The sequence below is a fragment of the Carcharhinus amblyrhynchos genome, chromosome 1, assembly GCF_965287045.1.
Source record: "Carcharhinus amblyrhynchos chromosome 1, sCarAmb.v2.hapA, whole genome shotgun sequence".
NCBI lineage: Eukaryota > Metazoa > Chordata > Chondrichthyes > Carcharhiniformes > Carcharhinidae > Carcharhinus > Carcharhinus amblyrhynchos.
The window spans coordinates 152930054-152957869 of record NC_137324.1 but is presented as its reverse complement, the minus strand read 5'-3'; positions in this window follow the sequence as shown (position 1 = coordinate 152957869).

Sequence of the window (27816 nt, the reverse complement as noted above, 5' to 3'; positions counted from 1 at the left end):
GTGGAGTGCGATGGTGTTGGTTCAGGGAAAAAGTGGGAATGGTGAAACCCTGAGACTGTGTGAGGGAGGGCTCAGCCTGGTAATGTAAAAGTGTTAACGATGGTCTCGCTATATGCTGTCAGTGCTGAGTGTTATTGCAGCTTTTAGTAAACATACATTTTTTTATTGCAATAGCAACACACAAAGGACGTTTGTCTGTGAATTTCCAAATTATGAATCTTGCAGAAACAGGAGGCAATGGTGGTTTCCTTGACTCTCACTAGTTTCAATTCGGATGGACACTAGCACTGAAATGTTTCAACAGGTTTAAGGATTCAAGCACATGGTGACTGTTTCAAATTCTAAACTTGAGTATCTTAGATCTGTTAGCTGGTGGGAAAATGATGTGCTTGCCATCTCCTAGTCTGCTGTGGTTCTGGATGATTGCTATTCACATTGAAGTGGTAGCCATAGTGGTTCTTACCCCACTCTAAAACTGTGAAGCAACCTCATTCCATTAAGCAATTTCCAATAAACTTCCAGGAGAGATACTCGGCTATTCCAACCAGGATTCTGGAAGTCAATTGACTCAGAGAGAGAGAGAAAGAGAATGACCAAAAGATATATAACGCAGTAATCCTGTTGGGGCAAATTCTCCATTGTATTTAAGCGCAGGGCCCCTAGTATGATCATGGTATTATAGATGATCCTTTAAAACAGAAATGAGGAGGAATTTCTTCAGCCAGGGAATGGTGAATCTGTGGAACTCTTTGCCGCAGAAGGCTGTGAAGGCCAGGTCATTGAATGTCTTTAAGTCAGAGGTAGATAGGTCCTTGATTAATAAGAGGATTAGGGATTGTGGGGAAAAGACAGGAGAATGGGGATTAGAAAAATTATCAGCCATGATTGAATGGCGGAGCAGACTCAATGGGCCGAGTGGCCTAATTCTGCTCCTATGTCTTATTGTCTTATAGTTTCTAAAAGGACCAAGACAGATTATTTAATATATTTGTGTGCTACCATTCCAATGATCCCCTTGCCTGGCACATTCATTCCCTTCAAAGTTCAATAGGCTTGAGCCCCTGGAGGGCATGGACTTCTCTCCCACCACCCCCAGCTAATTCTGGAATGATGGCGTAGTGCACTCAAAGCAGTCATTAATGCTGGTCTCAGCTCAGCAAAGAAAAGAACCCACGGAAATTGCCTCAGAGGATGGGGATTTCAGCTGCGTTCCTTCCCATAAAATAAAAAAAACCTAGCTGATCCAAATTTACTATCATGGCCCAAAATTCTGAAGGCCACCTTCAGTTCTGTTCAGCAAGATTTCTGGAATGAGAAAACACGGAATGCCACTGTTGGCAAACAGTCACGTGTTCATTGATAACGACAAGGAGGAAAATAGCCGTAAGCTACGATGATTATGTTTTTGTCATTAAAGTCAGGATTATATTTCTTGTGAAGAGCAAGGATAGAATAAGATTAAAGTTTATGATAAGGATTCATATAATGTGTATGAAGCAAAATTCAAAATGATCTCTAAGGCTAAAACAACACTGGCCAGGAGTCTACAATGCTTGAAACAGATGTTAAAAATTGAAATGGACAAATAACGTCTTGGTTGTCACTCAAGGCCCAGTTTATTATTTCTTTGGCCTTGTGGGTGGTGAGAAAACATTCCTGAAAATGCTAGAATGAAAATATGGAAAGCAAAAACTATGAAACTTTTTTTTTCTATATCTGAAACTAAAATATCACAACAATTTGGTAACAAAAGCCAGCTTTCAAATTAAGGTTGCATAGCTTTTTGTAATTAGAATGAAACTTAAACCTGGGGTCCAGAGTTAAGATTAAAATAACACTTATTAATATTTGCAGTTTTAATAAATGCCTTTTACAACTGAATTGGAGATCACAGCTACAGAGATCCAGATTAACTCCTTTGGCTATTAAAGGATTAATGCTCACACTTCTTTGTTTCTTATGTGACAGGGAAAAAGCTCTAATTTTTTCAGCATAATAGAATTCAGCAACAACGCAAAACAATGTAAAACAGGGTGGCATGGTGGCACAGTGGTTAGCACTGCTGCCTCACAGCGCCAGGGTCCCAGGCTCAATTCCAGCCTCGGGTCACTGTCTGTGTGGAGTTTGCACATTCTCCCCATTTCTGTGTGGATTTCCTCTGGGTGCTCTGGTTTCCTCTCACAGTCTGAAAGGCATGCTGGTTAGGTGCATTGGCCATGTCAAGTTCTCCCTCAGTATACCTGAACAGGCACCAGAGTGTGGCAACCAGGGGATTTTCACTGTAACTTCATTGCATTGTTGATGTAAGCCTACTTGTGACACTAATAAATGCCTGCCCTAGATTTAACTAACTGGCCAAAACTTGGCCTCATTAATATTTTCTCCACTACTGTTACAGCTAAATGTTGTTTATGTTTTTTTGGTGACTGAGATTGAACATTGTTCTCAGCCAGTGTATTAGTATCACACTTTTTGACTTGGACCTAATGGGTCTCACAATGTGTTTGTCTGCTTAGTTAGTGATTTGACAGGATAAATGCCTCTGAATTTGGTTGTGTAGCACTAGTATTTGATGCTACAGGTGTGTTTGGTGGTTGGTACTGTTAAACAAAATTGATGAAATCTACAGGGGATGATGTGAGTGACAAGAGGTGAAGGTCTTCAAGAATGCAGTGAGATAGAGGGCTGAATTTTCCTGGTCCTTTGGAGGTGGACTGAATGGTGGGAGGGCTGATAATATGACGTGAGAAGTTGCCAGGAGGATACTCTGATGTCTTCTTGCTGCTGTGGCATATTAAGAAGTCTCACAACACCAGGTTAAAGTCCGGTCCGATGGTCGTAGGTTATCATTGATGGACTTTAACCTGATGTTGTGAGACTTCTTACTGTGCTTACCCCAGTCCAACGCTGACATCTCCACGTTATGGCGTTCGTGCCTCCAGTCTAGGGTTCCATCAACTTGTCCTGTCTACTCTGCCATCTCCTTTATATCCTCCTTGTTAGTTGAGGAGTAGAAATTCATCTAAATCCTCCAGATACAAGACCACCCTGTCTGCAGTGTCAGGTTGAGTACTTGCAGAGTACAGCAAGGGACTCTTGCTGGGGAAATCCAGTGACTAGGCACGGTGATTGTCAAGACTGTGACTTTGCAAGAACGCTTACAGGGAACAGGGGTGAAAAGTGACCCTTATTTGGGCCATTAAGTGGATAAATTGACTGCCTGCTGAACAGTCAGAAGCTCAGGTGCCTGTCACTGACAATATGCCATAGCGTGGAGATGCTGGCATTGGACTGGGGTAAGCACAGTAAGAAGTCTCACAACATCAGGTTACAGACTGTGTGTTACAGACCAAACTGTATCCATTTCTTTTCTATTTCAGGGCTTTACATCTGGAACAATAGTCTGAAAACATGAATGGCAATGATTCCTCCTGAGGCTGCCCCTTTACAGGATATACAACAATGCACCAACACATACTCACACTTGGATAGCTTCCCTTGGACTCAAGTTGGGCTAAGACCCAGGTGATCTATGACTCACAAGAGAGCATGATCAGTTCCTGGTGGCAGGGGCAGCTGTGGAGTGGCTGCTTCAGGTTAACGCTCCTCTCTAAGCTCTGCTCAGCTGGATCCAGATGCTGAAGTATAGGGTTACCATTGAAAAGGAGAATGACAAGCTACCGTGTCAACTTAGCCAGTTACTGACCATTCTGTCACACACACTCTGGTGGAGAGGAATCCAGCTCTGACAGTAGTGGATTGGTGTTGCAGGTAAATACAAGAATGTCTATCCTGCAACAAGCGACTGTCACTTGTTGAGTTTCAAGCCTGCTTCTCGAATGGATCTATGCAGGCTCTGACAATGGGTTTGCAATAACTGGTACCATGAGCAGAGATGGCAGATATATTATGCAAGGCCTTATAATGAATCACTGATCTTCAGCAAGTCGAGTCACTCTGCGGCAGAGTGGTAGGAGGGACATGGCGCTGGCCCAGCTGAGGGGTAATTCCAAAGAGGACACAAAAATGGAAACTCTATTTAAACCACCCCCATTCTTCATCCATAGCCCCCTTCTCAGACAGTATGGTACATGCTGTCTTTTCTCCTGATGCCTGAGTTTGTCCCTACACAATTGCAGGTGAAGCTGTCTTTGTTGAGGCCGTTACGGGCTCCAGAACCAAAGCATGAAGATCAAAATTTACAGTCAGGGCAGGAATCTGAGCAGCCTGCCTTTAACTCTGCTGAAGCAACAAGGGATGCACTCCTCACAAGTGGTACAGAGTATAGGAGGCAGCTGTCGGACTTTGTAGCAGATGGTGGCATAGTGATAATGTCACTGGGGCAATAATCCAGAGCCCTAGGCCATTGCTCTGAAGATGTGGGTTCAAATCCCATTGAGGCAACTGGTGGAACTTAAATACAACTCATAAAAATCTGGAATTGAAAGTGAGCCTTAGTAATAATGGCCATAAAGTTTTTGTCAATCATCAAACTATCGTGGGCAGCATGGCAGCACAATGGATCGCACTGCTGCCTCACAGCGCCAAGGTCCTAGGTTCAATTCCAGCCTTGAGTGGTTGTCTGTGTGAAGTTTGCACTTTGCCCCGTGTGGGTTTTCTTCGGGTTCTCTGGTTTCCTCCCACGCTCCAAAGATGTGCAGGTCAGATTGAATGGCCATGTTAAATTGTCCCTTAGTATCATGGGGACTACAGCATAAATACATGCAGTTACAGGGATAGGGCCTGGGTGGGATTGTGGTCTGTGCAGACTTGATAGGCCAAAATGGCCTCCTTCTGCATTTTGGGAACTCTACGATTAATTGTAGTAAAAACCTACCCCATTCAATAATGTCTTTTCAGGAGGAAAATCTGCCATCCTTATCTGCTTTGGCCCTCATATGTTTCCAAGCTGTGACTCTTAAATGGCATTGCAAGTTACTCAGTTCAAGGGTGTTATGTATGCACCTATTGACTTATGGTGTCTGAAGAACATGAGGTCGGCTTGTTAACTTGAACATGGTGAGCTCTTTATTGTAGGTGTGCACTGTTCCACAGTCAGATCTAAGACTGCACAACCGGGTCCCACACTGGGAGGAGCCAATCTCCAGGAGTCACCTGACCGACACTCTTAAAGGGGCAGTATGCACCCCAAACCAACATACGTTATATACATATGTTATAACGGGCAATAGAGATGGGCAATAAATATTGGCTTTGCCAGTGATAGCCACGCCGCCTGGCATAATTGCAAAATAGTTCATCAAAGGTATGTACATGGGTGTCAGACACCATGCTGTTAAGTTTCCTTTTCATATACCAGCAACTAAAATGCAATGATTTGTACCACTTCATGTGAAGGATTTTTAAAATTTTTCCCAGACTGAGGGTGGAATCACTGTTCTGGGCCAAAGTCAAGTGGTGGGTGTGGGAAGTCTGAGGACCCCTGCCACAGAGCTGTGAGAAAATCCAGTGAATGGTGCAATACCAGACTGGTTATAAAGCTGAGGGATTCCCAATGATTCGTGCAGTGTCATATCTGGATGCCATCTTGAAAAGGCAGCTATTCATTCATCATGGGTTGAACTTCAAGCAGAACATGGCAGGCAGAATTCAACCAGCCCCAAGGCTCAATGATGCCTCACTCTACATACTTCCGAACACGGTGGAGGACAGGAAGAATATCCTTTGCCAGAGGATGGGAGAAGGAGGCTTGCCCATCTCACCACCCTACATAGGAGGCAGTTGTCAGGGGGATGAGTGCCAACTTCATGCACAGGAAATTCACCCTACACTGCTGTTTTGTAGCCTCACTGCAGTTCAGTAGGGTAGGAGATGACTGCGGATTGTTAACCCAGCCACTCCAAGGGCTTACATTTTGTGAGGGAGGTGTGGGTGGGCAAGGAGGGCAACTGCTGCTGTTGCCATGGACCGGTGTTCCTTGCTGATTGAGCTGCTGGAACTGATGTACCCATGGGGCTAGCAGCACATGGCACACCGTTGCCAGGGGTTTGGTGATAAAGATTGGCAGCATGCCAATATCCCCTGAATCACAAGTGCTCACTAATGATCTTTATTCAGGACAAGTTAGTGCACAGCAGAGAGAAGATGGGAGGGGGCAATCTTCACTCCCATCTTGACCACTGCACATAGTATGCAGAGTGGGCTGCTGAGTTGGCAGAGGAAGACCGTGGTGATTTCTGTAGTGATGATGAGCCATCCAGTGAGGAAGCATACTTAATCTCAGCTCACTGAAACCTGGTGGAGAGGCTCTGTACATTGTGGAAGGCAGCCCATAGAGTTATTCATTCCCTCCTCTTTCTATGACATGATGCCAAGACCCTGGTCCTGAGCTCAGCCCCAGCCTGCAAGGGACTGAGGACAATGACAAAACCATCTTACCTGGAAAGCTGTCACTCAATTCATATCCACACTCCAGCAGCCCAGACAACTTGTCAGCTCGTCAATCTAGTTTAGGCTCGGACCCTCACTCTGGCGGTCACTGCACAGACATGTGTCCACAGCAGGGGGGAAGCAGGGACAGCCAAGCTCACCATCACTGCTGAGGAAAAGGCCTCTGCTAAGTCCGAGTCAGATGGCGAGCCATTGGGAGTGCTTTTGCTCTTGAGATAGTGCAGCAAAGGTTTACCAGGCTGATTCCAGGGATGGCGGGATTGATGTATGAGGAGAGACTGATTAGGCTAGCATTGTTTTCACTGGAGTTCAAATGAATGAAGGGGGAATCTCATAGAGACTTATAAACTTCAAACAGTACTAAACAGGGTAGATGCAAGGAGGATGTTCCCAATGGTGGGTGTGTCCAGAACCAGGGTCACAGTCTGAGGATTTGGGGTAGACCATTTAGGACGGAGATAAGGAGACATTTCTTCACCCAAAGAGTGGTGAGTCTGTGGAATTCATTCCCACAGGAAGTAGCTGATGCCAAAACAATGAATGTATTCCAGAGGCGGCTAGATATATAGCACTTGTGGCAAATGGGATCAAAGGTTATGGGGGGAAAGCAGGATTAGGCAACTGAGTTGGACGATCAGCCATGATCGTGATGAATGGTGGAGGAGGCTTGAGGGGGTTACACCTGCTCTTAATTCTAAGGCACTGCAGATTTTTGTCAGACTAAACCCACTGAGTTCTCTACTAAAAAACAACCTCCTTTTGTGAAAATGTAGATGTTCAGATGCATTGATAGACTTGCCTTCATTGAGCAGGTTATGCACGCATGCCTAAATGAACTTCTTTAAACATTCAATGTTGTTTTGGATCGTGTTTCTGAAGTTCTAATTTTCACTTCCGTACCTTCCTTCACCCACCCATCCGAGGAATTAAAATACCCTGCCACAGGAAGAAAACACGGTCCAACATGTAAAAACTTCAAAATGCTTTGGAGTCAATATTCCCTTTTCGGACATCCAAAATGGCTACACCTTTCTGTATACATGACACCTTTCTTTATACCCCAGGTTAAACCCTGGGGGCAGCACAGTAGTTAGCAGTGCTGCCTCAGAGCGTGAAGGACCAGGTTCAATTCTGTCCTTGGGTCACTGTCTGTGTGGAGTTTGCACCTTCTCCTCGTATCTATGTGGTTTTCATCTGAAAGCTCCGGTTTCCTCCCACAGCCCAAAGATGTGCAGGTTAGGCTGATTGGCCATGCTAAATTGCTCCTTAATGTCTGAAGGATTAGCAGGGTAAATGTATGGGGTTATGGAAATAGGCCTGGGTGGAATTATTGTCGGTACAGACTCGATGGGCTGAATAGCCTCCTTCTGTACTGTCGGAATTCCATGATTCTCAATATCTGGGAACATGCCACTTGGAAATCTCTGAAGGTTGAAAATTCTGTGGATGCTTCTGCATCCTTTCTAGTGGTTCCAATTGGAAATGATGGAATATGTGAAATATGGATTTTAACAATTTAGAAAACGGAAGAACCATGTGTGGCCTTTGGTAGACGTGAGCAATTATCTGAAGCTCAGCGTCGTCAATACATCGTGAGACTAAAACTAAGGAAAAGGAGGCTTTTTAAGTTCAACATCCAACTCTTATAGGCCAAGAAAAGCAATTCTGTCTGCTTTTTACAGCTGTTACTATATTTAATTTTAAATTATATTTCAGCAGTATGTGAAATATGGGCCATATTTCTTGGCAATTGTTATTTTTAGTGCAGAATGGTGATCTGAGCAGCAGAAATATGTTCAAATATGGGTCGATATTAAACAACGAATGCTTAATTCATTACTCCACTGGAAACATAACTCCACAGATGTATCTTGTTAAATTCATGCCCACAAAAGTGGATTTTATTCACCTGACAAATTCAATTCATTTCAATATTTTTTTACGAGTCTAATGATTCTAACAGACCGTGTTTTATGCAGAGAGGCATAGATTAGCAACATTAGCGAACAAGATTAAACTGACCGACTGTGTAGATAATAGCTGTTGTTAATGTATTGATTTATAATCTAACAACAATTGCATGAAAGATGTTACCGTCCACAATGTGACCGAAATGATGCTTCTTAATACATACTGGGGGAAAAATAATTTTCCAAGAGAAACTGTCATCTGCAGGCAAGTTAAATTATTAGAACAGCTAGTAACAGTTATTGCGCTGAATTGGCCCACCATGTCGGCCACACAGGGAGAGCTTACGCTTCACGAGATTGTTGGTCCACTGCAGTTTGAACTTTCCCAAAACCTGTAAGTGTTTAAGATTTATTGTGCCACCCAAGTCCACCATAAACAACATCCTGCACCGGTAAAGATTCCTGCCGAGACCACTTCCATCACATTAACAGTTGGGTGCCGATAGGGGAACAGATGATCAAATAGCACTGACGTAACTCAAGAAGCGGGAGAAGAAATTGGGCATGTGCTGCCCAACAGTGCCATCACAAGGGATTCACAGTTCTTAAAGTCTTTCTTCCCAGTCTCTGCAAACTGGGCTTAAAATGAAGCTAAACCGACATGCAAAACATAGTCAAATGAGGCAGGAAGAAAGGTTTTCATTTAAAAGGTTGTTTCTGGCTCACATTCGAAGGAAGTGATTAAAATCAAGAACAGGAGGCGAGTGAGTTTCCACCCAGAGGAGTTAGTGTTAGGTAATCCCATGAGATATGGAAATGGACGATCAAATTGGAAAGCTATTGGAAAGTAATGGGTGGAATTTTACCTGTAATTGGCAGAATGCAACAGTAGGCAGGAAATGGACATTGAAGCCGTCAGCACCACTGGTGGCTTTCTCTGTTGGTAACGTGGAGAAAAGACTTCAAAGGGCTATCACGCTGATGGGGTGGGCTTTGATGCAGACTGCCGTGCCAGCAATGTAGTTTTTTAAAGGTCAGGGCACTATTTTCAAAGGCCACCACAGTACACAAGTGTTCATCAGCGACTAACTCCCCCCCCGCCAACCTCCCACCACCATAGTCAAGCAAACCCCCACCAGTTTCCAGATTGTGTCTAGGCAATGTCTGGGTAGAGCCCAGGTAGTGCCTGAGAATGATCCTCTTCCTCACCGAGCAATGCATTCACCTGAGCTCTTATGAGAGGTCTGCCCGTTGGGTGTACACTCTGACAGACCAGTCATAATTCACACTCATCTGCCCTCACTCCAACTTAAATGGGTTAAATGGATTTTCTTATGGGAGGGAGATATTCTGGTACAGAGACCTGATGATTATGTATAAATGCATTATAATGATGTTCCCAATGTTGAACATTGTTACGTCAATGCACGGGAGCAGAAGTGGGTGGGGGAGCAGCAATATCCCCTCTAATATTTTTGCTTACAAGTATGACAGCCTTACAACATCAGTTCAGCTTTGTGTTCCTGGCCTAGTTCTATCTTTCTGTCCAGGGATCAAATCATTTTTTTCCAAGGTGTCTTCTTGGCTTGGTCATAGAAGACAGAGAGTAGTGATGGAAGGATGTTTGTCAGAATGGAGATCTGTAGTTAGTGGTGTTCCACAGGATCAGTGCTGGGACTTCTGTTGTTTGTAGCATATATAAATGATCTGAAGGAAAATGTGGGTGGGTCTAATTAGTAAGTTTGTGGATAACATGAGGATTGGTGGAGTTGCTGATAGCGATGGGGATTGTCAGAGGATACAATAGGGTACATAGATGGAATGGAGACTTGGGCATAGAAATGGCATACGGAGTTGCTCGTTACAAATGCAAAATGATGCATTTTGGAGGATCAAATTTAGATGTGAATTATACTGTAAATGGCAGAGCCTTTAGGAACATTAACATACAGAGGGATCTGGGCATGCAGGTTCACAGTTCCCTAAAAGTGGCAACACATGTGGCCAAGATGATTAAGAAGACATATGGCATGCTTGCCTTCAGCATTGAGTACAAGAGTTGCGAAATCATGTTGCAGCTATATCAAACCTTGGTTAGGCCACATTTGGAATATTATGTGCAGTTCTGGTTGCCACGCTGCCAGAAGGACGTGGAAGCTTTGGGGAGAGTGCAAAGAAAGTTCACCAGGATGTTGTCTGGTCTCAAGGGTGTTGACTGTGAGGAGAGGTTGTATAAACTAGGATTATTTTCACTGGAAAGGCAGAGGATGAGGGGGGGCCTGATAAAGGTCTACAAATTATGAGAGGCATAGACAGGGAGGTTTTTTTTCCCAGGGTGGAAGTATCAATTACAAGGTAGTGGGGTACAGGTTTAAGGTGAGAGGAGAAAAGTTTAAGGGAGATGTGCAGGGAAAGTGTTTTACTCAGAGAGTGGTAGGACACGCTGCCAGAAGAGGTGGTGGAAGTTGACACATTAGAAACATTTAAGAGGCATCTGGATGGGTACATGAATAGAGAGGGAATAGAGAGATACAGTTCAAATAAGCTTTTTTTCATTTAGTTAGGGCATCATGAATAGGCTTGGAGAGCCAAAGGGCCTGTTCCTGTGCTGTACTTATCTTTGCTCTTTGTTGGTTGTTCTTAGAGTCATAGAGCTATAGAGGTTTACAGCTTGGAAACAGGGCCTTCGGCCCAACTTGTCCACGCCGCCCTTTTTTAAAATCCCTAAGCTAACCCCATTTGCTCACATTTGGCCCATATCCTTCTATACCCACCTCACCCATGTAATGTCTAAATGCTTTTTAAAAGACAAAATTGTACCTGCCCCTACTACTACCTCTGGCATCTTGTTCCAGACACTTACCACCTTCTGTGTGAACAAATTGCCCCTCTGGACACTTCTGTATCTCTCCCCTCTCACCTTAAACCTATGCCCTCTAGTTTTAGACTCCCTTATCTTTGGGAAAAGATAATGACTATCTATCTGATCCATGCCCCTCATTATTTTATTGACCTGTATAAAATCACCCCTCAGCCTTCTACGCTTCAGAGAAAATAGTCCCAATCTATCCAATCTCTCTTTATAACTCAATCCATCAAGTCCTGGTAGCATCCTAGCAAATCTTGTCTGCACGCTTTCTAGTTTAAAAATATACTTTCTATAATAGGGTGACCAGAATTGTACACTGTATTCCAAGTGTGGCCTTACCAATGTCTTGGACAACTTCAACAAGACATTCCAACTGATGTATTCAATGTTCTGACTGATGAAACCAAGCATGCCGAATGCCTTCTTCATCACTCTGTCCACCTGTGACTCCACTTTCAAGAAGCAGTGAACATGTACTCCTAGATCTCTTTGTTCTGTAACTCTCCCCAGTGCTGTACCGTTAACTGAATAAGTCCTGCCCTGGTTCAATCTACCAAAATGCATCACCTCGCATTTGTCTAAATTAAACTCCATCTGCCATTCGTCAACCCACTGGCCCCATTGATCAAGATCCTGTTGCAATTGGAGATAACTTCCTTCACTGTCCACTATACCACCAATCTTTGTATCATCTGCAAACCTACTAACCATGCCTCCTATACTCTCATCCAAATCATTAATATAGATGACATATAACAGCAGACCCAGCACTGATCCCTGAGGTACACCGCTGGTCACAGGCCTTCAGTTTGAAAAACAATTCTCTGCGACCACCCTTTGGCTTCTATCAAGAAGCCAATTTTGTATCTATTTAGATACCGCACCCTGGACCCTGTGAGGTTTAACCTTATGCAACAACCTACCATGAGCTACCTTGTCAAAGGCCTTGCTAAAATCCATGTAGACAACATCAACTGCACTGCCCTCATTTGCCTTCTTAGTTACCCTTTCAAAAATTTCAAACAAATTTGTGAGACATGATTTTCCACTTTCTGTTCTTGAAATTTTCTCAGGGGCTACATTTTTGATTTTTGGGGGGTACTTTTTGGATTTCAAGGGCTCCTTTTCCATTTTCATGAACTCGTTAAAGCAGTCAGGCAGAAACATTATTTTCTGTATTGGTGTTGACGTATAGGGTATTTGGACTCATTCAGAAGCAGAATTCGAAGAATCCATTGGCATCCTCAATAACAATCACCTCCTCCATTAGACCTAAGGCCATAACACACACGGGAAGAATTAATTTCCTACACACTACAGTATTCAAATTGGCTGAAGGAAACAACAGGCATAATCAAGTTAACAACTTGTTTTCAAAAAAACTGGCACACACTTCCACGCACAAACACCATAAACATGCTTCCACAGACTGTTGAGGTCACGGCTCCTGCATTTTCATCTCGTGTGCACAAAGTTGAACATTTTTAACCAGGCCATTTCCTATCCCTTTCACTACATGTCAGACCTCACTCTCAGCTTCCAATCCAACAACTGATTTAGCATTGATAATTAACTAGCATCTGCTGTTGTTTGCAGAAGACAGCTCCAAACTTCTACAATCCTTGGTGTAAAAGTTTTCTAATTTTACTCCTGAAAGATTAGGCGCTAAATTTTAGATTTCAGTGATTCTGAAGTATTTTGGGATGTCTTAAAGTCATAACAACCATTACAGAAATACAACAAAAACAGAAAATGCTGGAAAATCTCAACAGGTCTGACAGCATCTGTTTTAAGTTTACTTATTCGTGTCACAAGTAGCCTTACATTAACACTGCAATGATATGACTGTGAAAATCCCCTCAGGCACCTATTTGGGTATATTGAGGGAGAATTTAGCATTGCAAATGAACCTAACTTACATACCTTTTGGACTATGGGAGGAAAGCAGAATACCTGGAGGAAACCCATTCAGACACAGGGAAAATGTGCAGACGCCGCACAGACAGTGATTCAAGCTGGGAATTGAACCCAGGGCCCTGGCCCTGTGAGGCAGCAGTGCTAACCACTATGTCACCGTGCCACCCTGTGGGGAGAGAATCGAGCCAACGTTTCAAGTCTGGACATTCTCTCTCCACAGATGCTCTCAGACCTGCTGAGATTTTCCAGCGTTTTCTATTTTTTATTTCAGATTCCAGCATCTGCAGTAATTTGCTTTTATTACAAAAATGCAAGTTGTTCATTATTGTTTGGGATTTTAGCATATGCACAATAACCCCATGTTAAGTCTCTAACACAGTCACTGCACTCAAGTAATTCACAATATGTAACATGCTTTGAAATGTGATAACACCTAAAGTCAGTATTTCTTATGAAGTAAAACTGTTCAGTATTGAACTACCCAATTAACAATGTTCATTATAATAATAACTGCCACAGTCATACACCAGAACCAACTTCTCAACTTATGCAGCCTTAAGCTAAGGACTCCACATTCATTTGCAAGGAATTCATGACCTCAATGTCTTCAGGGCATGAAGTTTCACAAAGGTGAGGCTCTTCTTCATCACAAAATGGCTCTAGAGGCTCCAATTTAACAGGGGAATAGGGGTATGCGGGGGAGGGGGGGGTGGGGGGGGGGGGTTGCTGAGGGGCAGTGTGGGGCAGATGGGGGGGTTGATTGTTCCAAAGTACACATACATGATTCGTAGACCAAGCTGGCCAGATGAAATAGCAGCTAGCCCCAGTCATGTTGGATTTTCACCATCTCAGGGTGGGAAACCTGAAGTGTGCAGGGTAGACCTGATATGAACAAGTCTAAACTTTGTGGAGTTGCTTTGATAGGTGGGGCACCCTTTTGGAGGGGAAAGTAGCCTTTTGCATATGAGACCAGGGCAACTTTGGAAGAGATAAGCTGCCCTTTGTAGAGGTAAGGTTTTTTTTCTCTGAGGATTGCGCTACTTTGGAACTCTTTGCCTCAGAAGGTGGTGGAGTGGGGGATCATTGAATATTTTTAAGGCAGAGATATTCTCGTTAGGCAAAAGAATCAAAAGCAGTCTGGGCTAGATGGGAATGTGAAAATCAAGACATAAACAAATCAGCCATGATTTTATCAAATGGTGGAGCAGGCTGCAGGAACATAACCTACTTATGTTCCTGTTTCGACATGTTGTATATTCATCTCACAGTCTTCTTGGTCTTCCTCAACTCCTTGACAGGTTGCAATTCCTGGATATTTGAAGGATAAAAGCGACAAGGGTTAGATGGTTATGTGAGGAAAGGGAATGTAAAGGTGCCCGCAGCTTGTAAATCAGAAGAGATTGTGGGATGAGAGGGAATTAGGACGTGAAAAGGAGGATTCAGGTTTTTAAAATTTATTGATGGGATGTGGGTGTCACTAGCTAGGCCAGCATTTATTGCCTATCCTTAATTGCCCTTGAACTGAGTAGCTACTAGGCTATTTCCAAGGGCATTTAAGGATCAACCACACTTCTATGGGTCTAGAGTCATATGTAAGCCAGACCATGTAAGGATGGCTTATTTCCTTCCCTGCAAGGCATTCTTTAAAAAATGTATTCCTTTCTTTGAGTTACAATGCCTATGTTGGGAGATGAGATAAGCCCTTAATACATCTCCTTGCTTGCTCCAAAAATCAATTCAAATTGAATCCAATTTAAGGTCCCAACAAAGTGACATACTAGGTCCAAGCTGACAAGAACATGTATTACACCTGATCTCACACATGATCCTAGTCAAAAGAATATTAATGAATTGGTTTTATGAAAGTCAATGTTAGTTTCCTGGTCACCATTACAAAAACTAGTTTTCGATGTCAGATATTTTATTAATTGAGTTTAAATCCCACCAGCTGCTGTGGTGGGATTTGAACCCATGTCAGCAGAGCATTCACCCAGGCCTCTGGGTTTCCTGGTGCAGCGGCATTAGCACTATGCCACCATCTGCCTCCCAGGGCCTTCAGGGATGAGGAACTTGCTTCCAAGTGCTGTTGGCCAATCGGAGGCTGGCAATTCTTCCAGCACAGCAGTGCCACCAGGAGCAGTGGGCATGGCTGAGACTGTAAGAGGGCCAGACAAGGGGAAGTCACAGGGCCCTGGTAAACGGAACAGTCACATCATAGCCAGTCAGACAGACATCAGCCTCGACCTTTCCTACCTCTGATCTAATTGGGGGAAAATCGAGTCTCTATCCTGTGCCTTAGAATCGTAGAATTCATATAGTGCAGAAAGAGGCCATTCGGCCCATAGGGTCTATACTGACCACAATCCCACCTCAGCCCTATTGCCATAACCCTCATTTACCCTCCTAATCCCCCTGACACTAGGGTCAATTTAGCATGGTCAATCAACCTAAACCTTTGGACTGTGGGAGGAAACCAGAGCACCCGGATGGAACCCTCGCAGACAAGGGCAGAACATGCAAACTCCACAGAGACAGTGACCTGAGGCTGGAATTGAATCTGAGTCCCTGGCGATGCCAGGCACCATTGCTAACCACTGTGCCACCGTGCCGCCCTGGACTTGAAGGAGTGCAGCCAAGGCATTGGAATATCTCGAATTGAAAGCTAGTCTTAGTAAAGGTGACCATCATAGATTTGTGTCACTTATACCGTGGAAACTTCATGATGCCCCAGCTGCTGATTTTCCATTTTTCAGATGAGAAATGCCTTTATTTTGTTCTCCTGTTCCTTCTATAAATCACACAAAGTCACACGTGTAACCCAACATCTCAAAACCCGTGGCCTTGTGCAATTGCTGGGGTGGTGGCTGTTGTCAGCAATATTACTAATTACTTTTCATTCAAAAATTGATCCACATTTCAGCATAAATCCCCAGTTAATTTGATATTTACTCTAGTCCAAACCTGGGGCTCTTGCTTAGGTTCATCCAAATGCTATAGCCAAAAATGTGATTCTTATTTTCCAGGCACTTAGTGCACCGAATAGAGCAGGATTAGCAACATAATAATGTGTGAAAAGCCAGGATATGTTCCCTAGACACAATAAACAGTGCGCAGACATCAAATTGTGTCTAAAGCAGAAGGACGTTTCTTAACAGGGACAAATGACCAACTACTAAATTAAGGAATAGTTGACATCTGCAAATTGCTTCTTTTGACGAGTTTGATATTAGCCTGAGGACATAAGGTTCATTTTCTCTAAAACTGCAGCATTTGCAATACATCATCAATGTTGTCAAAGAATCACTTGTTGGGAAGAGATTGGACGATCATCATGTTTCCTCAGTTATATGATTGATGTTTGATCCTGTTTTAAAATCTGTTGGCTAAGTTATCTGAATGCATCTGAAATATATTCAGAATATACTCCCACTTCAATAGAAAAAGGAATTAGTAAACATGCTAAATTGTGACCTGCTGACACTGTGCTACAAGATACTTTGGCCTAACTAGATAATGAAGTCATGGGGCAAACAAAGTAATAATGTAGAAAGACTTGATATTATCAAGTTTTATATGACTTGCTTTCTTTCCTTTTGCATTTCTTCCCTGTTGTGAAGGTGCAGACACTAACTTAATTACAACTCCATGGTCACACACAACTCTTTGTCACCTTCCCCAGGTGGCCATTCTTCATGGACAAGCCTAGATGGAGTGAATAAGGCTATTTAGTCAAGGGGCAAATCATAATTGATCTCAATCCTGCTTGCACTCTGTTTTAATGCAGCTATATTTCTATTAGGGATTATTGGATAACAAAGACTTTTTATTTCTCTTTTGTAACTCAGGGTTGTTAAGTTTAATATTTGTGTAGATATCTTAGTTATGCTTGGCTAACTTATCGCAGAACATGGAACAATATTGAATTTTTATGGTTTAACTCAATACCATATTATAAAATGCACTTCCTGCTATTATATCAGGGAAGCCCAATTCACTTCTTTCTATCACAGACATGCCTGAACAGTGATAGCAATCTCTTCTCTGAAAGAGTGGTTCAAGCTCCACACTAGAGGGATTTTCCTGGCATTGTGGCTAATATCATAGAAATCATACAGTACAGAGAGAGGCCCTTCAGCCCATACCGACCACAATCCCATCCAGGCCCTACCCCCATATCCCTACATATTTTACCCACTAATCCCTCTAACCTACGCATCTCAGGACACTAAGGGGCAATTTTAGCATGGCCAATCAACCTAACCCGCACATCTTTGGACTGTGGAAGGAAACCCACACAGACACGAGGAGAATGTGCAAACTCCACACAGACAGTGACTCAAGGCGGGAATTGAACCCAGGTCCCTGGAGCTGTGAAGCAGCAGCTCTAACCACTGTGCCACCCACAGTAGCACAGTAAGTTATTAACACGATCGCTGCAGGCATTCTGCTAAGTCCCCATCAAAGTTGTAGTGGGAGATTGAAAGAAACCCTTTAAAAACTTGAATATGCATCTTTGAACACCACTGAAAATGATCAGGTCACATATCTCATTGGGGTGGAAGTTTCCTGTCCCAGCCACCATGGGAATTGTAGCAGACAATGGATGGACCATGCAAATGTCCGTTGACCTGAGGCAGGATTTTCCAGTTTTGGAGTGAGCCCGGCCAGAAAATCCCACCCATTATCTGTTTCTCAGAATTCTTTGCAAAAGTTAGCAGCTATGTGGTGCTGACTGCAAGTTGAAAGTACTTCATTAGCTGTGAAGCATTTTGGATGTCCTGAGGACGTGAAAGTTGCGATATCAATGCATAGATTTTTACTTTATCAATCGATATGAATGTAAACAACTTGACAGTTCTGAGCTGGACAGTTGGATCTTAAAGTTCTGCAGAAGTTGTCCTGATCTCCCACCATAACATTGGCAGAGGCTTGATGGAATCCTGAAGAAAGAGTATTTGACCAATGTAAGTAGTTAACATGATCACTACAGGCATTCTGCGAAGTCCCCATCAAAGTTGTAGTGGGAGATTGAAAGAGACCCTTTGAAAACTCAGTACCTTAATATCATTCACCATATGATATACATCAATATCACTTCCTTTGAAACCTCAGAATTCAATGGCCTGAAATAAGGTTGCTTTATCTGGTACAAATCACCTTCCTTGGGAATGTTAGATTGGGTGTCTTAGAACATAAGAACATAAGAAATAGGAGCAGGAGTAGGCCATCTAGCCCTTCGAGCCTGCCCCGCCATTCAATAAGATCATGGTTGATCTGTCGCTGCTCAGTTCCACTTTCCCGCTTTCTCCCCATAACCCTTAATCCCCTCTCATCAAAAACCCATCAACCCGCTTCTTAAAAATATTTAGCGAGGCAGCCTCCACCACTTCAACGGGCAGAGAATTCCAGAGATTCACCACCCTTTGAGTGAAGAAGTTCCTCCTCAACTCCGTTCTAAACCGCCCCCCTTTTATCTTGAGGCTGTGCCCCCTAGTCCTACTGTCTTTTTTGAGCGGGAAGAGTCTCTCCACCTCTATCCTATCCATCCCATTCATCATCTTATACGTCTCAATGAGATCTCCCCTCATTCTTCTAAACTCTAACGAGTACAAGCCCAGTTTATTCAGCCTCTCCTCATAGCTCAACCCCCTCAACTCCGGTATCAGCCTAGTAAACCTCCTCTGCACTCCCTCCAAGGCCAAAATATCTTTGCGCAGGTGCGGCGCCCAAAACTGCACACAGTACTCCAGCTGCAGCCTCACCAATGCCCTATACAGCTGCAGCAAGACCTCCCTACTTTTATATTCAATCCCCCTCGCTATGAAGGCCAGCATCCCATTCGCCTTCCTGACCACCTGCTGCACCTGCAAGCTGGCTTTTTGCGACTCATGCACAAGGACCCCGAGGTCCCTCTGCACCGTCACCTGCTGCAGTTTTTCGCCCCGTAAGTAATAGTCCTTCCTACCATTCTTCCTACCAAAGTGGACCACCTCACACTTGCCAACATTAAATTCCATTTGCCATTTCCTGGCCCATTCGCCCAGCCTATCTAGATCCTTCTGCAGACTCTCCACACCCTCCGCACAATTTGCCGTTCCCCCAATATTGGTGTCATCAGCAAATTTCGACACCCTACACTCGGTTCCCTCCTCCAGATCATCTATATAAATGGTAAAAAGCTGAGGCCCCAGCACCGACCCCTGGGGCACTCCACTAGTCACCATCCGCCAATCCGAATAGCACCTGTTGACCCCCACTCTCTGCCTCCTATTTGACAACCAATCCTCTATCCACGCTAACACCCTACCCCCAACTCCATGTCCCTCGACCTTCTGCAATAACCTCTTGTGAGGTTGGAAGCCATGAGTAAGCTGGTCATGTGATGTGATTGATTACAATCAAAAGACAGTTGATATTGTCATGATATAATCAATCAGCATTGACTGCAACCAAAATGGTGCGATGTTGAGTTTAATAAGAGCTTAAGATGGAATATAACAGGCCTGTTATACAGCAAAACCACTATAAAAACTAGTGATCTCCTGTTCAGATTGGGCTGGACAATTAGACCTCTTATCTTCATTTTCCTCTCTCCCTCTTTGTGCCTCATACCTTTACAACTTCTGAAATTACCCAAGTGTGCTAGCATGGATCTTTTCTTAGAAGTTTCTCTCCAATGCCTATGGCAATGAGATTTCCCAAAGTCTCTGTAGCCTTTTCAGAGGGGATTTGTGTGGATCACTGACCAAACCTTCTTGACCCATAAAGATTTACGTTATTGTGAAATACCCTATAGAACAGGGAGTACTTTGTCTAATCCTGGGCGCCAGTGGGATACCCTCAGGCATTGGCACCTTGACAGTTCCAGTGTGGGCCCCCTGGCAATGCCCATGGGGCAGAGTGCCAATGCTCAGGGGCCATCTTGGCACTGGCCATTGGATATGAGGGAGTACCAAGAGGGTGGTGCCTCGTGGAGGGGCAGTGCCTGATGGTGCAAGGCCTACAGGGGATGGGGACAGATTGTGGGGTGGGGGGGGGGGGTCCTCTGGGGTGATTGATGGAGCTGGGGGGTCCTGCTGCTACTCTGCAGTTGGGATTGGTGGGGGAGGGAGGGAGGGAGGCCAGCAATAGGGCCTCGCCATCCAGATGTGGGGATGGTGGGGCAGCCTGCTAGAGTGGGATCAGGACTGCAGGGGGGAGATGTTGGTACTGTGACTGGGAGAGTTTGGGACTGCCAGTTATGGGGCAGGGGAAGGGAAATTGGGGGGACATGGGGTCGGGGGGTGGTGGGAGATCAGGCTGCCTGGGTGGGGGGGGGGGGGGGGGGGGGTGGGGGGGTGGTCAGAGGGGGTAGGTTCGAGGCTGACCAGGCATGTCTGGGAGACCAGCAATCAGGCCATGTTGGAGGAGTGAAAGGTCCAAGTGTGAGAGATTCATTTTGGAAATCCCACTGAAAACCAATCGACTTACTCCAGTTTTTACATGAATTTGACACGTGGAATATTTTTGGGAGAATTGCCCCCAAACTCTTCATTTGTGACAATAATCCATTCTCACTCCTTAAATCTCCTCGATCTCTCCACTGCCTTTTCCCGCAATCAGTATCCTATCCTACTTCGAAATCTCCTGAAATTCACCTTGAGGAAGGGGCGGGGGTGGAGGCACTGCTTGTTTGATATTAAAGGGTACAGGGTGCGGATAGGAGAATAGGAAAAGGGGATTAACGAGGAGATGGATTGGACGAGGTATTTAAAAGTGAATGAGCTAGAAGATACTTATTTAGATATTAGTTAGGCCGCATCTGGAGTACTGTGTCCAATTCTGGGCGCCATACTTGAGGTAGGATGTGAAGACATTGGAGAGACTGCAGTGGAGGTTCAGATAAATGATTCCAGGAATGGGGTGGCACAGTGGGTAGCACTGCTGCCTTACAGTGCCTGGGATCTGGGTTCGATTCTGGCCTTGGGTCACTGTCTGTGTAGAGTTTGCACATTCTCCTCGTGTCTGCGTGGGTTTCCTCCAGGTGCTCCAGTTTCCTCCCACACTCCACAGATTTAGTGGATTGGCCATGCTAAATTATCCCTATGTGTCAGGGGGATTATCAAGATAAATTTGTGGATTATTAGGGTAAGTACATGGGGTTATGGGGATAGGGCCTGGGTGGGATTGTTGTCAGTGCAGGCTTGATGGGCCGAATGCCCTCCTCCTTCTATGGAAAACAACTGTTACTATGAGGATAGGTTGCAGAGCTTGGGTTTCTTTTTCTTGGAGGAAGATAAGCTCAGAGGAGACTTGTTAGAGGTATCCAAGATACTGAGGGGTAGGACAGGGTAAATACTGAGAAACCGCTCCCATTCAAGACAGCAGCAAGAAGAAGAGAGCACAGATTGAAAATAATCAGCAAAAGGAGTAGAAGTGATGGGAGGAAAAATCTTTTTACCCACAGGGTGGTTGGAATCTGTAACAACTTTCTAGAGAAGGTGATGGAGGCATACAAAAGGGAATTGGCTTACTATTTGAAAAGAGAGAATGTGCAAGGAGCAGGAGAGTGTGACTAGCTCGAATGTTGTTTCTGAGAGCCAGTGCAGACTTGATAGGCTGAATGGCCTCTTTCTGCACTGGAAAGATTTTGTGATTCTGTGAAACTGGGATTAAATTCTGTTGGATATTAGTGAACAGCAGTGCAGCACAGGGAGTGTTCCCACTCACTTGAGCAGCTAACTCCACACATCCGTGTGCAGTTCTTCAATCATGCACAAGTTCACAGAACACTGGTGGAGGGCAGGTTCTGTCCCAAGAAATTTCACATCCGCCACTTTCGGTCTACTGAAAGTGACTGGGTGTAAATTTAGCACAACACTCTTCCTGCAGTTTTTCTCCCAGCGCAGCCATTTCTGTGTACTCACAGCTCCATCTTCATCATTCAGATATTATCTCATATTAACATCATTCAGAAACATGGGCCAGACCACACCCCAAAAATATGGAGTTCTACCTTTCTACCTCATTGATCACCAGCAAAGGTGTACTACACTTTCCTGTTCCAGATTAAGAGCTGGATGAGCCAATGCACCCATCTGTTTAATGTTACCAAAACTGAAATCATGTTCTTTGGATTCTGCCAACAAATGCATCCTTCAGGCTTAATGCTGACAGCTTCCAGATTTCCATCTCTGGTTAAGTCCTGAAATGAAGAACATTTCCCTATTATTCAGGCCTGATCCCAACTTCCTGCTTCACAGCAAATCTGTTGCCATGGCTTACTTACTTCATTATTGCTACCTAGCCCCTGTGCACCCCACAAATCATCCCCCCTCACTGCTGACAAAAAGTTAATCAAAGCCCCTATTACCTTCTATCGACTCCTCTAATCTTTTCCCTTAAATCTCCACAAGCTACAGTTCAGAGAATCATAGAGCTTTATAGCACAGAAAGAGGCCCTTTAGTCCATCATCTCTGCACTGGCCATCAAGCATCTATCTGTTCTAATCCCATTTTCCAGCACTTGGACTGTAGCCTTGTATCTTTGGCATTTCAAATGCTCATCTAAATGTTGTGAGAGTTCCAACCTCCAACACTCTATCCAGCAGTGAGTTCCAGCTTCCCACCACCCTCTGGTTGAAAAGGGTTTTTCCTCGAATTCTCTCCAAATCTCTGCCCCCTGGTTATTGACCCATCTACTAAGGGAAAAGTTTCTTACTATCTACCCTATGTACGACCCTCATAATTTTGTACACCTCAATCAGGTCTCCCTTCAGCCTTCTCTCCCTAATGAAAAGAAACCCAACCTAACCAGCCTCCCTTCATAGCTGAAACATTCCAGCCCAGACAATCTCCTCTGTACCTTTTCTAATGCAATCACATCTTTCCTATAGTGTTGCCAGCAGAATTGCACACAGTGCTCTAGCTGTGGCCTAACAAGCAATTTGTACAGTTCCATCCCAGCTTTTATATTCTATGCCTTGACTAATAAAGGCGAGTATCCCATGTGCCTTCTTAACCACCTAATCTACCTGTTCTTCTACCCTCAGGGATCTTTGGACATGAACCCCAAGATCTCTCTGTCCTTTCCAAGCACACTAACCCCCATTCATTGCATATTCCCTTGCCTCCCTGAAATCCATATAGTTTACATCAACTGCACTGCATTCATCTACACACGTAGCCACTTCCTCGAAAAATTCAATCAAATTTGTTAGATATGATTTCCCCTGACAAAGCCATTCTGATTATCCCTGATTAACCCTTGCCTTTCCAAGTGCAGATTCATTCTGTCCCTCAGAATTTTTTCCATAATTTCCCTCGCACTGATGTTAGACTCACTGGCCTGTAATTATCTGACTTTTGCCTATTTCCATTCTTGAATAATGGTTGCACTTTAGCTGTCCTCAGTCCACCTTTCCTGAGTAAAATTGAAGATTAATGTCAGAGCCCCTGCAATCTCCTCCCTTGCCTCACAAAGCAGCCCAGGATATATCTCATCTGGGGCTGGGGATTTATCCACTTTTAACTCAATTAGAACTGTTAACAACTCCTCCCTCTTAACATTAATCTGTTCAATTATATCACAGCCCCCCCCTTCCTGTTTTCTATAACTACATCGGCCTTCTCCATGGTGAACACAAATGCAAAATACTCATTTTATACCTCATTGCATTGGCTCCAACACAGATTGCCACTTTGGTCCCTAATGAATCCAACTATTCCCTAGTTATCCACTTGCTCCTAATATACTTATAAAACACCTTGGATTTTCCTTTATTTTGCCTGCCAGTGTTTTTTCATGCCTCTTCTTCACTCTCCTTATTTATTTTTTACATATCCCTCTGCACTTTCCAGGGTCCTCTTGGGTATCCACAGTTTTGAGCTCCTCTATTTGCCAAAAGCCTCCCTTTACTTCCTTATCCAATCCTGCGTATCCCTTGACATCCTGGGTTATAGAGGTCATAGAGATTTACAGGAAATAGGCCCTTTGGCCCAACTTGTCCATGCCGCCTTTTTTTTAACCCCCTAAGCTAATCCCAATTGCCCGCATTTGGCCCATATCCTTCTATACCCATCTTACTCATGTAACTATCTAAATGCTTTTTAAAAGACAAAATTGTACCCACCTCTACGACTACGTCTGGCAGCTTGTTCCAGATGCTCTCCACTCTCTGTGTGAAAAATTGCCCCTCTGGACACTTTTGTATCTCTCCCCTCTCGCCTTAAACCTATGCTCTCTAGTTTTAGACTCCCCTACCTTTGGGAAAATATATTGACTATCTAACTGATCTGTGCCCCTCTTTATTTTATAGACTTCTAAATGGTCACCCCTCAGCCTCCTATATCCCAGAGAAAAAAGTCTCAGTCTTTTTATAACTCAATCCATCAAATCCCGCTGGCATGCTAGTAAATCTTTTCTCTGGACCTTTCAGAGCCATCCTTTAGCTTTATAGCAACATGTTAGCCCTGTACTCTCTCTATTCCCTTTTTGAATGACTCCCACTGCTTTGATGTGGATTTTCCTACACTTAGTTAAAACAAAATCAAAGAGGTGGGTTCCGTGATGTCACGCTTGGCTCTGAATGAACCCATCTCACCAACACCCTCAGCGCCTAACAAATTGGGATGTCTTTTCGTAAAGGCAGTCCCGATTTTAAAAAAATAAAAAGGACCCTTTCCCCCCGACAGACGCAGAATCTCAACTCCCATCCCAGGAACCCGGCCCAACCTGAACCTCTCCAGCGAAGCCCACAGTCCCTGCCATGTAGGCTGGCAGTGCCTGGAAACTGCTCCCTGGCACTGTCAGGGGTCAATGCCAGGGTACTGCCAGCATACTGCCTGGGCATGACCCTCTCCCCTCAGAGGGGTGCGGGCGTGGTAGTGTATTTTCCTGTGTGCCCCTGGCGGGTTGTGTTTGTCAGTTCCCTATTTGTAAAAACCTGTCAGGACCACTGGCGATATAGCCACCTGGGGTGGAGTGGGGACTTGCGATATGTGGGGGATTTTCCAGCAGGGTGGCCCAGTAATTACATTTAAATGAATTCAAATAGGGTTCCTCTGTCATTGATGGAGGATGGGAAGAATCAAGCAGGGAAATCCCACTGGTGTGAAAGCCATTTTGGGACTTCCCCTTAATTCTCCACCTCCACCACCCAGTGAAAAAGGGGGGCGGAAAATCGCTCCTCCCCCCGTAATTCTGTTCGTATTAACAACAGTTTTAATGAGTTCAAAAATTCCGTTCACTAAAATCAGTTCTGCGTGATTTATATCTTTGGTTATCTGAAAAACTAACAGAATAAAAAAATTGTATGAAGACTATTCCCCTTCCTTTCTGCTTATTAATTTAGAATGGTTGTACTTGTAATTCTTGATACACTGAAGGCTTGTTTCATCCCATCCATAAATAATAGCAAAGTTCCAGTCAATCCCAATGGTTTCTAATTTCACTGTGAGAAGTGAGGTGGCAGGAACCAATGTTTCATTATTTATGAAATAACTCATTCAAAGCATTCATTAATGTAGTTAAATTCATCCATTTGAATAATGTGCGGGGGGGACAAAGAAATAGCAGAAGATGAATGTGTTACGGAGTTTTCAGTATTGATTTTCTCATGGCAAATTGCAAGCTGATATCAGAGCAAATTCCAGAAGCTGATCCTTATCTATGTGACCACATGCCTTTCTGTTAAATTTAATCTGATACAATTCATGAGAATTATATAATGCCAGTTCTAAACTCTTTCAAAAAATGGGAGCTTTGGGAAGCCACCTTCTTTTTAATTTGCCTTCTTGATCAATTGCTTTTTGGAAAATAGCTAACAGGACAAAAGTGGTCTATTGAAAGTAGTGTAGTACTTTCTAATATGATAAATTTCCTGAGAAGATGGTACTTATGATAGTCCCAGGCACAGGGAATGATTATGGAACTGTGATCTTTAGTGAGATCAAAGAGGTTCAGTTCATTGGTTGAAATTTGAAGGGGTTGTGGAGGACAATTCCCAAGAGTATTCCAAATACATGAACCATAGCTGGCAAAGTCATCAGATAATGTTTGACTGATGCAAAAACTGAAAATGGCACATTTGCTACAAATTGGCTGCTCTGAGCATGAGAGCTGACACAGTGGCTACTGAGTAATGTTTATGATTGTTTTAAAGATATCTTATCTGTTCTTCCATCTAGCTTATACAAACTCTACATGAAGTCATCAATGGCTGCTTTATGTACCTGTACAAATCACATAAAGGACTTAATATTGTTGCCCAGCTTTCAGTCCACAATCCTCTAATTATGGAAAATACTCCAGCAAATTTTTTATCTGACCTGGCTGCATCCTTTTTTAATTGCTTGACTAGACTGTTTGAAAAATAAATCAAAGTATTCGATCGTGAAGATTGTCACACAAGTTCAGTTGAAAAGGTCAAATTTAAGGGAGTCATACTAAATTCAGAAGCAAAGCTTTTGTCAGTTCTAACTCAAGACTGGAATGTTGAAATGAAGATTCATTCAGGTGTTTTTCTTTCATTATGTGTGGACACAAGTTTTTTTGGTCTTAAACTTAATAAACTTTTCTGGTGTTTTCATTTTCTATTTAACTTGTGCACATTATTATTTTTCAATCAAACACCCCCTTTGTGAAAGCCAGTATGAAGGCAACCGTATCTATGTGTAATGTTGTAATTCCCCCCTCTTTCTCTTAAACAATATAACTCAGTTTGACAATAAAATGGTTGTGGCCGATTTTCCCTCTAAGCAGTGTGACCGTGACCAGGAAGTTCCCACACAGGTGTAATAAATCGAGGGCAACTCAGTGTGGCTCCAAGTAACAAAAGATTTATTGCCAATGATAAATAGCGATTCACAATAAAGTGTCAGACAGAATTAACCATGTGACTGTACAATACTCCTTCCTGGCTCCAACTGAGGATCCTCTTCGATCTGGGAAATGTGCCCTTGCACCCAATTGGCTCAGCTTTTTGTCTCGGCACTCCATAGGGTTAGGCCTGATCACATGGCCCTCAGGGAACACTCCCTTAAAGAGGCTCCGGTACTACAAAAGGCCACAAAAAATAAGATGTTACTTAAGTGATTTGGCCTCACACAACATTCCCAGAAGGAGGGAATATTGATTACAGTTCATAACAATAGGAGGTAAATTTGGTGGTCGCAGTGAAGCAAGATATGAATTGCATTGCCAAAAACTCAGGAGGAAATCTGATTAGTGCAAATCTTCCCCTTTAATTGTTTGTGATTCTGAGCTCAGAAATTCCACAGGTGTTCCACTGGACCGTGGTAACTCCAGAATTATAGCAGGTGACTGGGAGACTATTGTAAACTTTCAGAGCTTTTGATCTCTTAGAAGGAGTCATCAAAATCGCAAGGAACTACAAAGGGAAACCAGCCTCCCATCCATTTACTCTGTCTACACTTCCTGCTGCCTTGGAAAAGCAGCCAGCATAATCAAAGACCCATGCACCCTGGACATAGGGCGGTATTTTACGACCTCACTTGGGCAAGGCTTGTAAAATCCCACCCGAAGCTAAAGGAGAATTCTGTTCTGCGAGCCTCGTCTCTCCAAGCAGTAAAATGCCGACTGTACTTTCTTCCACCCTCTTCCGTCCAGAAAAAGATACGAAGTCTGAGGTCACGTATTAACTGACTCAAAAACAGCTTCTTCCCTCCTGCCATCAGACTTTTGAATGGATCTACCTCACATTAAGTTAT